This window comes from Hyla sarda, unplaced genomic scaffold (assembly GCF_029499605.1).
Source record: "Hyla sarda isolate aHylSar1 unplaced genomic scaffold, aHylSar1.hap1 scaffold_1129, whole genome shotgun sequence".
NCBI lineage: Eukaryota > Metazoa > Chordata > Amphibia > Anura > Hylidae > Hyla > Hyla sarda.
The window spans coordinates 82607-96803 of NW_026607750.1; the positions used below are offsets into that span (position 1 = coordinate 82607).

The following is a 14197-nucleotide window of genomic DNA, read 5'->3' on the forward strand; positions in this document are numbered from 1 at the left end:
ACCTATCAACCTGGCATTAGTAATCCTGCATTGTTTTTCCATTTCTCTTGCATGGTGCTTAATACTATCCAATAAAGAAGATGAGGACATTTCCTTCTTTTGGGCATTCAGCCAGCATACATATTTTTGACTTTGCTCGGACATTCTTAGGACTGTGGGATAGACAAGTTTGAAGTCACATATGATTGAACGTCTACTTCTTGGTATGAAAAGCTCAAAATTGCAAAGAAAGAAAGGCACTGCTGAGATTCGAACTCAGGATCTCCTGTTTACAAGACAGACGCTTTAACCAACTAAGCCACAGCGCCAAGACAACCAATGCCAAAAAGCCAAAAAGCCAAAAAGCCAAAAAGCCAAAAAGTCAGAAAGTCAGAAAATGGGAATTGCTATGCAATGATTAAAATGTCTACAAAATGCTGTATATTGACGGAGCAGTTGCAGCTTGCATTTTTTGAGTTACGGTCCATTCAGCCAGTGCTTAATATGTGACCTTCAATGAAAATGCAGCCAAAGACTTGTTGATCATGTTGTCAGAATGTCTCACCTGGAGTGGTTGCCTTTTAAAGACGAGGTGGCCGAGGGGTTAAGTCGATGGACGGCTAATCCATTGTGCTCTGCATGCCTTTTCCAACTTGGTATCTTGCTTTGTAGATTTTTTATTGTCTTTGCAGGCATGGGGGTTTTCTATTTCCAATCCAGAAGGTTGCGTTACGTGACCTATCAACCAGGCCTTAGAAATCCTGCCTTGTTTTCCAATTCCTCTTGCATGGTGCTTAATGCTATCCTATAAAGAAGATGAGGACATTTCTTTCTTTTGGGCGTTTAGCCAGCATCCATATTTTTGACTTTGCTCGGACTGTCTTAGGGCTGTGGGATGGACAATATTGATGTCAGATAGGATTGAACATCTGCTTTTTGGTATGAAAAGCTTAAAATTTAGGGGAAAAAAGGCACTGCTGAGATTTGAACTCAGGATCTCCTGTTTACTAGACAGGCGCTTTAACCACCCAAGCCACAGCGCCAAGTGAAGTCCAGCAGAAAAGCCAGAAAATGGGAATTTCTTACGCAATGATTCAAATTTCTACTAAATGTTGTGCATTGATGGATTGGTTGCAGCTTGCATTTTTTCACCAACTTGGAGTTACGGTCCCCTCAGCTAGTGCCTGATCTGTGACCTTCAATAAAAATGCAGCAAAAAACTTTTTGACCCTGTTCTCAGAATCTATCACCTGGAGGTAGGTACTTATGTAGACGAGGTGGCCGAGTGGTTAAGGCGATGGACTGCTAATCCATTGTGCTCTGCATGCATGGGTTCAAATCCCATCCTCGTCGGTTCATTCTACCTTTTACCACTTTGCAGCTTGAATAGTAGATTCTTTGCAACTTGCCTTGTAGATTCTTTATTGTCAGCATATGCAGTGGATGCTCCCACCATGGCAGTTTTCTATTTTTGATTCAGAAACGTGCCTCATGTGACCTATCAACCTGGCATTAGTAATCCTGCATTGTTTTTCCATTTCTCTTGCATGGTGCTTAATACTATCCAATAAAGAAGATGAGGACATTTCCTTCTTTTGGGCATTCAGCCAGCATACATATTTTTGACTTTGCTCGGACATTCTTAGGACTGTGGGATAGACAAGTTTGAAGTCACATATGATTGAACGTCTACTTCTTGGTATGAAAAGCTCAAAATTGCAAAGAAAGAAAGGCACTGCTGAGATTCGAACTCAGGATCTCCTGTTTACAAGACAGGCGCTTTAACCAACTAAGCCACAGCGCCATGACAACCCTTTCCTTAAAGTCAGAAAATGGGAATTGCTATGCAATGATTAAAATGTATACAAAATGCTGTATATTGACGGAGCAGTTGCAGCTTGCATTTTTTGAGTTACGGTCCATTCAGCCAGTGCTTAATATGTGACCTTCAATGAAAATGCAGCCAAAGACTTGTTGATCATGTTGTCAGAATGTCTCACCTGGAGTGGTTGCCTTTTAAAGACGAGGTGGCCGAGGGGTTAAGTCGATGGACGGCTAATCCATTGTGCTCTGCATGCCTTTTCCAACTTGGTATCTTGCTTTGTAGATTTTTTATTGTCTTTGCAGGCATGGGAGTTTTCTATTTCCAATCCAGAAGGGTGCGTTACGTGACCTATCAACCAGGCCTTAGAAATCCTGCCTTGTTTTCCAATTCCTCTTGCATGGTGCTTAATGCTATCCTATAAAGAAGATGAGGACATTTCTTTCTTTTGGGCGTTTAGCCAGCATCCATATTTTTGACTTTGCTCGGACTGTCTTAGGGCTGTGGGATGGACAATATTGATGTCAGATAGGATTGAACATCTGCTTTTTGGTATGAAAAGCTTAAAATTTAGGGGAAAAAAGGCACTGCTGAGATTTGAACTCAGGATCTCCTGTTTACTAGACAGGCGCTTTAACCACCTAAGCCACAGCGCCAAGTGAAGTCCAGCAGAAAAGCCAGAAAATGGGAATTTCTTACGCAATGATTCAAATTTCTACTAAATGTTGTGCATTGATGGATTGGTTGCAGCTTGCATTTTTTCACCAACTTGGAGTTACGGTCCCCTCAGCTAGTGCCTGATCTGTGACCTTCAATAAAAATGCAGCAAAAAACTTTTTGACCCTGTTCTCAGAATCTATCACCTGGAGGTAGGTACTTATGTAGACGAGGTGGCCGAGTGGTTAAGGCGATGGACTGCTAATCCATTGTGCTCTGCATGCATGGGTTCAAATCCCATCCTTGTCGGTTCCTTCTACCTTTTACCACTTTGCAGCTTGAATAGTAGATTCTTTGCAACTTGCCTTGTAGATTCTTTATTGTCAGCATATGCAGTGGATGCTCCCACCATGGCAGTTTTCTATTTTTGATTCAGAAACGTGCCTCATGTGACCTATCAACCTTGCATTAGTAATCCTGCATTGTTTTTCCATTTCTCTTGCATGGTGCTTAATACTATCCAATAAAGAAGATGAGGACATTTCCTTCTTTTGGGCATTCAGCCAGCATACATATTTTTGACTTTGCTCGGACATTCTTAGGACTGTGGGATAGACAAGTTTGAAGTCACATATGATTGAACGTCTACTTCTTGGTATGAAAAGCTCAAAATTGCAAAGAAAGAAAGGCACTGCTGAGATTCGAACTCAGGATCTCCTGTTTACAAGACAGGCGCTTTAACCAACTAAGCCACAGCGCCATGACAACCCTTTCCTTAAAGTCAGAAAATGGGAATTGCTATGCAATGATTAAAATGTATACAAAATGCTGTATATTGACGGAGCAGTTGCAGCTTGCATTTTTTGAGTTACGGTCCATTCAGCCAGTGCTTAATATGTGACCTTCAATGAAAATGCAGCCAAAGACTTGTTGATCATGTTGTCAGAATGTCTCACCTGGAGTGGTTGCCTTTTAAAGACGAGGTGGCCGAGGGGTTAAGTCGATGGACGGCTAATCCATTGTGCTCTGCATGCCTTTTCCAACTTGGTATCTTGCTTTGTAGATTTTTTATTGTCTTTGCAGGCATGGGAGTTTTCTATTTCCAATCCAGAAGGGTGCGTTACGTGACCTATCAACCAGGCCTTAGAAATCCTGCCTTGTTTTCCAATTCCTCTTGCATGGTGCTTAATGCTATCCTATAAAGAAGATGAGGACATTTCTTTCTTTAGGACGTTTAGCCAGCATTCATATTTTTGACTTTGCTCGGACTGTCTTAGGGCTGTGGGATGGACAATATTGATGTCAGATAGGATTGAACATCTGCTTTTTGGTATGAAAAGCTTAAAATTTAGGGGAAAAAAGGCACTGCTGAGATTTGAACTCAGGATCTCCTGTTTACTAGACAGGCGCTTTAACCACCTAAGCCACAGCGCCAAGTGAAGTCCAGCAGAAAAGCCAGAAAATGGGAATTTCTTACGCAATGATTCAAATTTCTACTAAATGTTGTGCATTGATGGAGTGGTTGCAGCTTGCATTTTTTCACCAACTTGGAGTTACGGTCCCCTCAGCTAGTGCCTGATCTGTGACCTTCAATAAAAATGCAGCAAAAAACTTTTTGACCCTGTTCTCAGAATCTATAACCTGGAGGTAGGGACTTATGTAGACGAGGTGGCCGAGTGGTTAAGGCGATGGACTGCTAATCCATTGTGCTCTGCATGCATGGGTTCAAATCCCATCCTCGTCGGTTTCTTCTACTTTTTACCACTTTGCAGCTTGCCTAGTAGATTCTTTGCAACTTGCCTTGTAGATTCTTTATTGTCAGCATATGCAGTGGATGCTGCCACCATGGCAGTTTTCTATTTTTGATTCAGAAACGTGCCTCATGTGACCTATCAACCTGGCATTAGTAATCCTGCATTGTTTTTCCATTTCTCTTGCATGGTGCTTAATACTATCCAATAAAGAAGATGAGGACATTTCCTTCTTTTGGGCATTCAGCCAGCATACATATTTTTGACTTTGCTCGGACATTCTTAGGACTGTGGGATAGACAAGTTTGAAGTCACATATGATTGAACGTCTACTTCTTGGTATGAAAAGCTCAAAATTGCAAAGAAAGAAAGGCACTGCTGAGATTCAAACTCAGGATCTCCTGTTTACAAGACAGGCGCTTTAACCAACTAAGCCACAGCGCCATGACAACCCTTGCCTTAAAGTCAGAAAATGGAAATTGCTATGCAATGATTAAAATGTATACAAAATGCTGTATATTGACGGAGCAGTTGCAGCTTGCATTTTTTGAGTTACGGTCCATTCAGCCAGTGCTTAATATGTGACCTTCAATGAAAATGCAGCCAAAGACTTGTTGATCATGTTGTCAGAATGTCTCACCTGGAGTGGTTGCCTTTTAAAGACGAGGTGGCCGAGGGGTTAAGTCGATGGACGGCTAATCCATTGTGCTCTGCATGCCTTTTCCAACTTGGTATCTTGCTTTGAAGATTTTTTATTGTCTTTGCAGGCATGGGAGTTTTCTATTTCCAATCCAGAAGGGTGCGTTACGTGACCTATCAACCAGGCCTTAGAAATCCTGCCTTGTTTTCCAATTCCTCTTGCATGGTGCTTAATGCTATCCTATAAAGAAGATGAGGACATTTCTTTCTTTTGGACGTTTAGCCAGCATCCATATTTTTGACTTTGCTCGGACTGTCTTAGGGCTGTGGGATGGTCAATATTGATGTCAGATAGGATTGAACATCTGCTTTTTGGTATGAAAAGCTTAAAATTTAGGGGGAAAAAAGGCACTGCTGAGATTTGAACTCAGGATCTCCTGTTTACTAGACAGGCGCTTTAACCAACTAAGCCACAGCACCACATGAAGTCCAGCAGAAAAGCCAGAAAATGGGAATTTCTTACGCAATGATTCAAATTTCTACTAAATGTTGTGCATTGATGGAGTGGTTGCAGCTTGCATTTTTTCACCAACTTGGAGTTACGGTCCCCTCAGCCAGTGCCTGATCTGTGACCTTCAATAAAAATGCAGCAAAAAACTTTTTGACCCTGTTCTCAGAATCTATCACCTGGAGGTAGGGACTTATGTAGACGAGGTGGCCGAGTGGGTAAGGTGATGGACTGCTAATCCATTGTGCTCTGCATGCATGGGTTCACATCCCATCCTCGTCAGCTTCTTCTACTTTTTACCACTTTGCAGCTTGCCTAGTAGATTCTTTGCAACTTGCCTTGTAGATTCTTTATTGTCAGCATATGCAGTGGATGCTCCCACCATGGCAGTTTTCTATTTTTGATTCAGAAACGTGCCTCATGTGACCTATCAACCTGGCATTAGTAATCCTGCATTGTTTTTCCATTTCTCTTGCATGGTGCTTAATACTATCCAATAAAGAAGATGAGGACATTTCCTTCTTTTGGGCATTCAGCCAGCATACATATTTTTGACTTAGCTCGGACATTCTTAGGACTGTGGGATAGACAAGTTTGAAGTCACATATGATTGAACATCTACTTCTTGGTATGAAAAGCTCAAAATTGCAAAGAAAGAAAGGCACTGCTGAGATTCGAACTCAGGATCTCCTGTTTACAAGACAGGCGCTTTAACCAACTAAGCCACAGCGCCATGACAACCAATGCCAAAAAGTCAGAAAGTCAGAAAATGGGAATTGCTGTGCAATGATTAAAATGTCTACAAAATGCTGTATATTGACGGAGCAGTTGCAGCTTGCATTTTTTGAGTTACGGTCCATTCAGCCAGTGCTTAATATGTGACCTTCAATGAAAATGCAGCCAAAGACTTGTTGATCATGTTGTCAGAATGTCTCACCTGGAGTGGTTGCCTTTTAAAGACGAGGTGGCCGAGGGGTTAAGTCGATGGACGGCTAATCCATTGTGCTCTGCATGCCTTTTCCAACTTGGTATCTTGCTTTGAAGATTTTTTATTGTCTTTGCAGGCATGGGAGTTTTCTATTTCCAATCCAGAAGGGTGCGTTACGTGACCTATCAACCAGGCCTTAGAAATCCTGCCTTGTTTTCCAATTCCTCTTGCATGGTGCTTAATGCTATCCTATAAAGAAGATGAGGACATTTCTTTCTTTTGGACGTTTAGCCAGCATCCATATTTTTGACTTTGCTCGGACTGTCTTAGGGCTGTGGGATGGTCAATATTGATGTCAGATAGGATTGAACATCTGATTTTGGGTATGAAAAGCTTAAAATTTAGGGGGAAAAAAGGCACTGCTGAGATTTGAACTCAGGATCTCCTGTTTACTAGACAGGCGCTTTAACCAACTAAGCCACAGCACCACATGAAGTCCAACAGAAAAGCCAGAAAATGGGAATTTCTTACGCAATGATTCAAATTTCTACTAAATGTTGTGCATTGATGGAGTGGTTGCAGCTTGCATTTTTTCACCAACTTGGAGTTACGGTCCCCTCAGCCAGTGCCTGATCTGTGACCTTCAATAAAAATGCAGCACAAAACTTTTTGACCCTGTTCTCAGAATCTATCACCTGGAGGTAGGGACTTATGTAGACGAGGTGGCCGAGTGGTTAAGGCGATGGACTGCTAATCCATTGTGCTCTGCATGCATGGGTTCAAATCCCATCCTCGTCGGTTTCTTCTACTTTTTACCACTTTGCAGCTTGCCTAGTAGATTCTTTGCAACTTGCCTTGTAGATTCTTTATTGTCAGCATATGCAGTGGATGCTCCCACCATGGCAGTTATCTATTTTTGATTCAGAAACGTGCCTCATGTGACCTATCAACCTGGCATTAGTAATCCTGCATTGTTTTTCCATTTCTCTTGCATGGTGCTTAATACTATCCAATAAAGAAGATGAGGACATTTCCTTCTTTTGGGCATTCAGCCAGCATACATATTTTTGACTTTGCTCGGACATTCTTAGGACTGTGGGATAGACAAGTTTGAAGTCACATATGATTGAACGTCTACTTCTTGGTATGAAAAGCTCAAAATTGCAAAGAAAGAAAGGCACTGCTAAGATTCGAACTCAGGATCTCCTGTTTACAAGACAGGCGCTTTAACCAACTAAGCCACAGCGCCATGACAACCAATGCCAAAAAGTCAGAAAGTCAGAAAGTCAGAAAATGGAAATTGCTATGCAATGATTAAAATGTATACAAAATGCTGTATGTTGACGGAGCAGTTGCAGCTTGCATTTTTTGAGTTACGGTCCATTCAGCCAGTGCTTAATATGTGACCTTCAATGAAAATGCAGCCAAAGACTTGTTGATCATGTGTTCAGAATGTCTCACCTGGAGTGGTTGCCTTTTAAAGACGAGGTGGCCGAGGGGTTAAGTCGATGGACGGCTAATCCATTGTGCTCTGCATGCCTTTTCCAACTTGGTATCTTGCTTTGAAGATTTTTTATTGTCTTTGCAGGCATGGGAGTTTTCTATTTCCAATCCAGAAGGGTGCGTTACGTGACCTATCAACCAGGCCTTAGAAATCCTGCCTTGTTTTCCAATTCCTCTTGCATGGTGCTTAATGCTATCCTATAAAGAAGATGAGGACATTTCTTTCTTTTGGACGTTTAGCCAGCATCCATATTTTTGACTTTGCTCGGACTGTCTTAGGGCTGTGGGATGGTCAATATTGATGTCAGATAGGATTGAACATCTGATTTTGGGTATGAAAAGCTTAAAATTTAGGGGGAAAAAAGGCACTGCTGAGATTTGAACTCAGGATCTCCTGTTTACTAGACAGGCGCTTTAACCAACTAAGCCACAGCACCACATGAAGTCCAACAGAAAAGCCAGAAAATGGGAATTTCTTACGCAATGATTCAAATTTCTACTAAATGTTGTGCATTGATGGAGTGGTTGCAGCTTGCATTTTTTCACCAACTTGGAGTTACGGTCCCCTCAGCCAGTGCCTGATCTGTGACCTTCAATAAAAATGCAGCAAAAAACTTTTTGACCCTGTTCTCAGAATCTATCACCTGGAGGTAGGGACTTATGTAGACGAGGTGGCCGAGTGGTTAAGGCGATGGACTGCTAATCCATTGTGCTCTGCATGCATGGGTTCAAATCCCATCCTCGTCGGTTTCTTCTACTTTTTACCACTTTGCAGCTTGCCTAGTAGATTCTTTGCAACTTGCCTTGTAGATTCTTTATTGTCAGCATATGCAGTGGATGCTCCCACCATGGCAGTTATCTATTTTTGATTCAGAAACGTGCCTCATGTGACCTATCAACCTGGCATTAGTAATCCTGCATTGTTTTTCCATTTCTCTTGCATGGTGCTTAATACTATCCAATAAAGAAGATGAGGACATTTCCTTCTTTTGGGCATTCAGCCAGCATACATATTTTTGACTTTGCTCGGACATTCTTAGGACTGTGGGATAGACAAGTTTGAAGTCACATATGATTGAACGTCTACTTCTTGGTATGAAAAGCTCAAAATTGCAAAGAAAGAAAGGCACTGCTAAGATTCGAACTCAGGATCTCCTGTTTACAAGACAGGCGCTTTAACCAACTAAGCCACAGCGCCATGACAACCGATGCCAAAAAGTCAGAAAGTCAGAAAGTCAGAAAATGGAAATTGCTATGCAATGATTAAAATGTATACAAAATGCTGTATGTTGACGGAGCAGTTGCAGCTTGCATTTTTTGAGTTACGGTCCATTCAGCCAGTGCTTAATATGTGACCTTCAATGAAAATGCAGCCAAAGACTTGTTGATCATGTGTTCAGAATGTCTCACCTGGAGTGGTTGCCTTTTAAAGACGAGGTGGCCGAGGGGTTAAGTCGATGGACGGCTAATCCATTGTGCTCTGCATGCCTTTTCCAACTTGGTATCTTGCTTTGAAGATTTTTTATTGTCTTTGCAGGCATGGGAGTTTTCTATTTCCAATCCAGAAGGGTGCGTTACGTGACCTATCAACCAGGCCTTAGAAATCCTGCCTTGTTTTCCAATTCCTCTTGCATGGTGCTTAATGCTATCCTATAAAGAAGATGAGGACATTTCTTTCTTTTGGACGTTTAGCCAGCATCCATATTTTTGACTTTGCTCGGACTGTCTTAGGGCTGTGGGATGTTCAATATTGATGTCAGATAGGATTGAACATCTGCTTTTTGGTATGAAAAGCTTAAAATTTAGGGGGAAAACAGGCACTGCTGAGATTTGAACTCAGGATCTCCTGTTTACTAGACAGGCGCTTTAACCACCTAAGCCACAGCGCCAAGTGAAGTCCAGCAGAAAAGCCAGAAAATGGGAATTTCTTACGCAATGATTCAAATTTCTACTAAATGTTGTGCATTGATGGAGTGGTTGCAGCTTGCATTTTTTCACCAACTTGGAGTTACGTTCCCCTCAGCTAGTGCCTGATCTGTGACCTTCAATAAAAATGCAGCAAAAAACTTTTTGACCCTGTTCTCAGAATCTATAACCTGGAGGTAGGGACTTATGTAGACGAGGTGGCCGAGTGGTTAAGGCGATGGACTGCTAATCCATTGTGCTCTGCATGCATGGGTTCAAATCCCATCCTCGTCGGTTTCTTCTACTTTTTACCACTTTGCAGCTTGCCTAGTAGATTCTTTGCAACTTGCCTTGTAGATTCTTTATTGTCAGCATATGCAGTGGATGCTGCCACCATGGCAGTTTTCTATTTTTGATTCAGAAACGTGCCTCATGTGACCTATCAACCTGGCATTAGTAATCCTGCATTGTTTTTCCATTTCTCTTGCATGGTGCTTAATACTATCCAATAAAGAAGATGAGGACATTTCCTTCTTTTGGGCATTCAGCCAGCATACATATTTTTGACTTTGCTCGGACATTCTTAGGACTGTGGGATAGACAAGTTTGAAGTCACATATGATTGAACGTCTACTTCTTGGTATGAAAAGCTCAAAATTGCAAAGAAAGAAAGGCACTGCTGAGATTCAAACTCAGGATCTCCTGTTTACAAGACAGGCGCTTTAACCAACTAAGCCACAGCGCCATGACAACCCTTGCCTTAAAGTCAGAAAATGGAAATTGCTATGCAATGATTAAAATGTATACAAAATGCTGTATATTGACGGAGCAGTTGCAGCTTGCATTTTTTGAGTTACGGTCCATTCAGCCAGTGCTTAATATGTGACCTTCAATGAAAATGCAGCCAAAGACTTGTTGATCATGTTGTCAGAATGTCTCACCTGGAGTGGTTGCCTTTTAAAGACGAGGTGGCCGAGGGGTTAAGTCGATGGACGGCTAATCCATTGTGCTCTGCATGCCTTTTCCAACTTGGTATCTTGCTTTGAAGATTTTTTATTGTCTTTGCAGGCATGGGAGTTTTCTATTTCCAATCCAGAAGGGTGCGTTACGTGACCTATCAACCAGGCCTTAGAAATCCTGCCTTGTTTTCCAATTCCTCTTGCATGGTGCTTAATGCTATCCTATAAAGAAGATGAGGACATTTCTTTCTTTTGGACGTTTAGCCAGCATCCATATTTTTGACTTTGCTCGGACTGTCTTAGGGCTGTGGGATGGTCAATATTGATGTCAGATAGGATTGAACATCTGCTTTTTGGTATGAAAAGCTTAAAATTTAGGGGGAAAAAAGGCACTGCTGAGATTTGAACTCAGGATCTCCTGTTTACTAGACAGGCGCTTTAACCAACTAAGCCACAGCACCACATGAAGTCCAGCAGAAAAGCCAGAAAATGGGAATTTCTTACGCAATGATTCAAATTTCTACTAAATGTTGTGCATTGATGGAGTGGTTGCAGCTTGCATTTTTTCACCAACTTGGAGTTACGGTCCCCTCAGCCAGTGCCTGATCTGTGACCTTCAATAAAAATGCAGCAAAAAACTTTTTGACCCTGTTCTCAGAATCTATCACCTGGAGGTAGGGACTTATGTAGACGAGGTGGCCGAGTGGGTAAGGTGATGGACTGCTAATCCATTGTGCTCTGCATGCATGGGTTCACATCCCATCCTCGTCAGCTTCTTCTACTTTTTACCACTTTGCAGCTTGCCTAGTAGATTCTTTGCAACTTGCCTTGTAGATTCTTTATTGTCAGCATATGCAGTGGATGCTCCCACCATGGCAGTTTTCTATTTTTGATTCAGAAACGTGCCTCATGTGACCTATCAACCTGGCATTAGTAATCCTGCATTGTTTTTCCATTTCTCTTGCATGGTGCTTAATACTATCCAATAAAGAAGATGAGGACATTTCCTTCTTTTGGGCATTCAGCCAGCATACATATTTTTGACTTAGCTCGGACATTCTTAGGACTGTGGGATAGACAAGTTTGAAGTCACATATGATTGAACATCTACTTCTTGGTATGAAAAGCTCAAAATTGCAAAGAAAGAAAGGCACTGCTGAGATTCGAACTCAGGATCTCCTGTTTACAAGACAGGCGCTTTAACCAACTAAGCCACAGCGCCATGACAACCAATGCCAAAAAGTCAGAAAGTCAGAAAATGGGAATTGCTGTGCAATGATTAAAATGTCTACAAAATGCTGTATATTGACGGAGCAGTTGCAGCTTGCATTTTTTGAGTTACGGTCCATTCAGCCAGTGCTTAATATGTGACCTTCAATGAAAATGCAGCCAAAGACTTGTTGATCATGTTGTCAGAATGTCTCACCTGGAGTGGTTGCCTTTTAAAGACGAGGTGGCCGAGGGGTTAAGTCGATGGACGGCTAATCCATTGTGCTCTGCATGCCTTTTCCAACTTGGTATCTTGCTTTGAAGATTTTTTATTGTCTTTGCAGGCATGGGAGTTTTCTATTTCCAATCCAGAAGGGTGCGTTACGTGACCTATCAACCAGGCCTTAGAAATCCTGCCTTGTTTTCCAATTCCTCTTGCATGGTGCTTAATGCTATCCTATAAAGAAGATGAGGACATTTCTTTCTTTTGGACGTTTAGCCAGCATCCATATTTTTGACTTTGCTCGGACTGTCTTAGGGCTGTGGGATGGTCAATATTGATGTCAGATAGGATTGAACATCTGATTTTGGGTATGAAAAGCTTAAAATTTAGGGGGAAAAAAGGCACTGCTGAGATTTGAACTCAGGATCTCCTGTTTACTAGACAGGCGCTTTAACCAACTAAGCCACAGCACCACATGAAGTCCAACAGAAAAGCCAGAAAATGGGAATTTCTTACGCAATGATTCAAATTTCTACTAAATGTTGTGCATTGATGGAGTGGTTGCAGCTTGCATTTTTTCACCAACTTGGAGTTACGGTCCCCTCAGCCAGTGCCTGATCTGTGACCTTCAATAAAAATGCAGCAAAAAACTTTTTGACCCTGTTCTCAGAATCTATCACCTGGAGGTAGGGACTTATGTAGACGAGGTGGCCGAGTGGTTAAGGCGATGGACTGCTAATCCATTGTGCTCTGCATGCATGGGTTCAAATCCCATCCTCGTCGGTTTCTTCTACTTTTTACCACTTTGCAGCTTGCCTAGTAGATTCTTTGCAACTTGCCTTGTAGATTCTTTATTGTCAGCATATGCAGTGGATGCTCCCACCATGGCAGTTATCTATTTTTGATTCAGAAACGTGCCTCATGTGACCTATCAACCTGGCATTAGTAATCCTGCATTGTTTTTCCATTTCTCTTGCATGGTGCTTAATACTATCCAATAAAGAAGATGAGGACATTTCCTTCTTTTGGGCATTCAGCCAGCATACATATTTTTGACTTTGCTCGGACATTCTTAGGACTGTGGGATAGACAAGTTTGAAGTCACATATGATTGAACGTCTACTTCTTGGTATGAAAAGCTCAAAATTGCAAAGAAAGAAAGGCACTGCTAAGATTCGAACTCAGGATCTCCTGTTTACAAGACAGGCGCTTTAACCAACTAAGCCACAGCGCCATGACAACCAATGCCAAAAAGTCAGAAAGTCAGAAAGTCAGAAAATGGAAATTGCTATGCAATGATTAAAATGTATACAAAATGCTGTATGTTGACGGAGCAGTTGCAGCTTGCATTTTTTGAGTTACGGTCCATTCAGCCAGTGCTTAATATGTGACCTTCAATGAAAATGCAGCCAAAGACTTGTTGATCATGTGTTCAGAATGTCTCACCTGGAGTGGTTGCCTTTTAAAGACGAGGTGGCCGAGGGGTTAAGTCGATGGACGGCTAATCCATTGTGCTCTGCATGCCTTTTCCAACTTGGTATCTTGCTTTGAAGATTTTTTATTGTCTTTGCAGGCATGGGAGTTTTCTATTTCCAATCCAGAAGGGTGCGTTACGTGACCTATCAACCAGGCCTTAGAAATCCTGCCTTGTTTTCCAATTCCTCTTGCATGGTGCTTAATGCTATCCTATAAAGAAGATGAGGACATTTCTTTCTTTTGGACGTTTAGCCAGCATCCATATTTTTGACTTTGCTCGGACTGTCTTAGGGCTGTGGGATGGTCAATATTGATGTCAGATAGGATTGAACATCTGATTTTGGGTATGAAAAGCTTAAAATTTAGGGGGAAAAAAGGCACTGCTGAGATTTGAACTCAGGATCTCCTGTTTACTAGACAGGCGCTTTAACCAACTAAGCCACAGCACCACATGAAGTCCAACAGAAAAGCCAGAAAATGGGAATTTCTTACGCAATGATTCAAATTTCTACTAAATGTTGTGCATTGATGGAGTGGTTGCAGCTTGCATTTTTTCACCAACTTGGAGTTACGGTCCCCTCAGCCAGTGCCTGATCTGTGACCTTCAATAAAAATGCAGCAAAAAACTTTTTGACCCT

At 41.8% G+C, this 14197-nt stretch overlaps 29 non-coding genes across 29 annotated transcripts; 9 read left to right on the plus strand and 20 right to left on the minus strand.

The window, feature by feature from the left end:
- Window positions 1-234: 234 nt before the first annotated feature.
- On the minus strand, window positions 235-308 carry TRNAT-UGU (transfer RNA threonine (anticodon UGU)). The gene has a single exon. It is a non-coding gene; the product is annotated as a tRNA-Thr (tRNA).
- Window positions 309-948: 640 nt separating this feature from the next.
- Window positions 949-1022, minus strand: TRNAT-AGU (transfer RNA threonine (anticodon AGU)). The gene has a single exon. It is a non-coding gene; the product is annotated as a tRNA-Thr (tRNA).
- Window positions 1023-1250: 228 nt separating this feature from the next.
- Window positions 1251-1332, plus strand: TRNAS-GCU (transfer RNA serine (anticodon GCU)). Its single transcript has one exon. It is a non-coding gene; the product is annotated as a tRNA-Ser (tRNA).
- Window positions 1333-1709: 377 nt separating this feature from the next.
- On the minus strand, window positions 1710-1783 carry TRNAT-UGU (transfer RNA threonine (anticodon UGU)). Its single transcript has one exon. It is a non-coding gene; the product is annotated as a tRNA-Thr (tRNA).
- Window positions 1784-2383: 600 nt separating this feature from the next.
- TRNAT-AGU (transfer RNA threonine (anticodon AGU)) lies at window positions 2384-2457 on the minus strand. Its single transcript has one exon. It is a non-coding gene; the product is annotated as a tRNA-Thr (tRNA).
- A 228-nt stretch (window positions 2458-2685) lies between these two features.
- TRNAS-GCU (transfer RNA serine (anticodon GCU)) lies at window positions 2686-2767 on the plus strand. The gene has a single exon. It is a non-coding gene; the product is annotated as a tRNA-Ser (tRNA).
- A 377-nt stretch (window positions 2768-3144) lies between these two features.
- On the minus strand, window positions 3145-3218 carry TRNAT-UGU (transfer RNA threonine (anticodon UGU)). Its single transcript has one exon. It is a non-coding gene; the product is annotated as a tRNA-Thr (tRNA).
- A 600-nt stretch (window positions 3219-3818) lies between these two features.
- Window positions 3819-3892, minus strand: TRNAT-AGU (transfer RNA threonine (anticodon AGU)). The gene has a single exon. It is a non-coding gene; the product is annotated as a tRNA-Thr (tRNA).
- A 228-nt stretch (window positions 3893-4120) lies between these two features.
- TRNAS-GCU (transfer RNA serine (anticodon GCU)) lies at window positions 4121-4202 on the plus strand. The gene has a single exon. It is a non-coding gene; the product is annotated as a tRNA-Ser (tRNA).
- Window positions 4203-4579: 377 nt separating this feature from the next.
- On the minus strand, window positions 4580-4653 carry TRNAT-UGU (transfer RNA threonine (anticodon UGU)). Its single transcript has one exon. It is a non-coding gene; the product is annotated as a tRNA-Thr (tRNA).
- A 601-nt stretch (window positions 4654-5254) lies between these two features.
- TRNAT-AGU (transfer RNA threonine (anticodon AGU)) lies at window positions 5255-5328 on the minus strand. The gene has a single exon. It is a non-coding gene; the product is annotated as a tRNA-Thr (tRNA).
- Window positions 5329-5556: 228 nt separating this feature from the next.
- TRNAS-GCU (transfer RNA serine (anticodon GCU)) lies at window positions 5557-5638 on the plus strand. Its single transcript has one exon. It is a non-coding gene; the product is annotated as a tRNA-Ser (tRNA).
- Window positions 5639-6015: 377 nt separating this feature from the next.
- TRNAT-UGU (transfer RNA threonine (anticodon UGU)) lies at window positions 6016-6089 on the minus strand. The gene has a single exon. It is a non-coding gene; the product is annotated as a tRNA-Thr (tRNA).
- Window positions 6090-6698: 609 nt separating this feature from the next.
- TRNAT-AGU (transfer RNA threonine (anticodon AGU)) lies at window positions 6699-6772 on the minus strand. Its single transcript has one exon. It is a non-coding gene; the product is annotated as a tRNA-Thr (tRNA).
- A 228-nt stretch (window positions 6773-7000) lies between these two features.
- TRNAS-GCU (transfer RNA serine (anticodon GCU)) lies at window positions 7001-7082 on the plus strand. Its single transcript has one exon. It is a non-coding gene; the product is annotated as a tRNA-Ser (tRNA).
- Window positions 7083-7459: 377 nt separating this feature from the next.
- TRNAT-UGU (transfer RNA threonine (anticodon UGU)) lies at window positions 7460-7533 on the minus strand. The gene has a single exon. It is a non-coding gene; the product is annotated as a tRNA-Thr (tRNA).
- A 617-nt stretch (window positions 7534-8150) lies between these two features.
- TRNAT-AGU (transfer RNA threonine (anticodon AGU)) lies at window positions 8151-8224 on the minus strand. Its single transcript has one exon. It is a non-coding gene; the product is annotated as a tRNA-Thr (tRNA).
- Window positions 8225-8452: 228 nt separating this feature from the next.
- TRNAS-GCU (transfer RNA serine (anticodon GCU)) lies at window positions 8453-8534 on the plus strand. The gene has a single exon. It is a non-coding gene; the product is annotated as a tRNA-Ser (tRNA).
- A 377-nt stretch (window positions 8535-8911) lies between these two features.
- TRNAT-UGU (transfer RNA threonine (anticodon UGU)) lies at window positions 8912-8985 on the minus strand. Its single transcript has one exon. It is a non-coding gene; the product is annotated as a tRNA-Thr (tRNA).
- A 617-nt stretch (window positions 8986-9602) lies between these two features.
- TRNAT-AGU (transfer RNA threonine (anticodon AGU)) lies at window positions 9603-9676 on the minus strand. The gene has a single exon. It is a non-coding gene; the product is annotated as a tRNA-Thr (tRNA).
- A 228-nt stretch (window positions 9677-9904) lies between these two features.
- Window positions 9905-9986, plus strand: TRNAS-GCU (transfer RNA serine (anticodon GCU)). The gene has a single exon. It is a non-coding gene; the product is annotated as a tRNA-Ser (tRNA).
- A 377-nt stretch (window positions 9987-10363) lies between these two features.
- Window positions 10364-10437, minus strand: TRNAT-UGU (transfer RNA threonine (anticodon UGU)). The gene has a single exon. It is a non-coding gene; the product is annotated as a tRNA-Thr (tRNA).
- A 601-nt stretch (window positions 10438-11038) lies between these two features.
- On the minus strand, window positions 11039-11112 carry TRNAT-AGU (transfer RNA threonine (anticodon AGU)). The gene has a single exon. It is a non-coding gene; the product is annotated as a tRNA-Thr (tRNA).
- A 228-nt stretch (window positions 11113-11340) lies between these two features.
- On the plus strand, window positions 11341-11422 carry TRNAS-GCU (transfer RNA serine (anticodon GCU)). The gene has a single exon. It is a non-coding gene; the product is annotated as a tRNA-Ser (tRNA).
- Window positions 11423-11799: 377 nt separating this feature from the next.
- Window positions 11800-11873, minus strand: TRNAT-UGU (transfer RNA threonine (anticodon UGU)). The gene has a single exon. It is a non-coding gene; the product is annotated as a tRNA-Thr (tRNA).
- Window positions 11874-12482: 609 nt separating this feature from the next.
- Window positions 12483-12556, minus strand: TRNAT-AGU (transfer RNA threonine (anticodon AGU)). The gene has a single exon. It is a non-coding gene; the product is annotated as a tRNA-Thr (tRNA).
- A 228-nt stretch (window positions 12557-12784) lies between these two features.
- Window positions 12785-12866, plus strand: TRNAS-GCU (transfer RNA serine (anticodon GCU)). Its single transcript has one exon. It is a non-coding gene; the product is annotated as a tRNA-Ser (tRNA).
- A 377-nt stretch (window positions 12867-13243) lies between these two features.
- TRNAT-UGU (transfer RNA threonine (anticodon UGU)) lies at window positions 13244-13317 on the minus strand. The gene has a single exon. It is a non-coding gene; the product is annotated as a tRNA-Thr (tRNA).
- A 617-nt stretch (window positions 13318-13934) lies between these two features.
- On the minus strand, window positions 13935-14008 carry TRNAT-AGU (transfer RNA threonine (anticodon AGU)). The gene has a single exon. It is a non-coding gene; the product is annotated as a tRNA-Thr (tRNA).
- Between the last annotated feature and the right edge of the window lie 189 nt (window positions 14009-14197).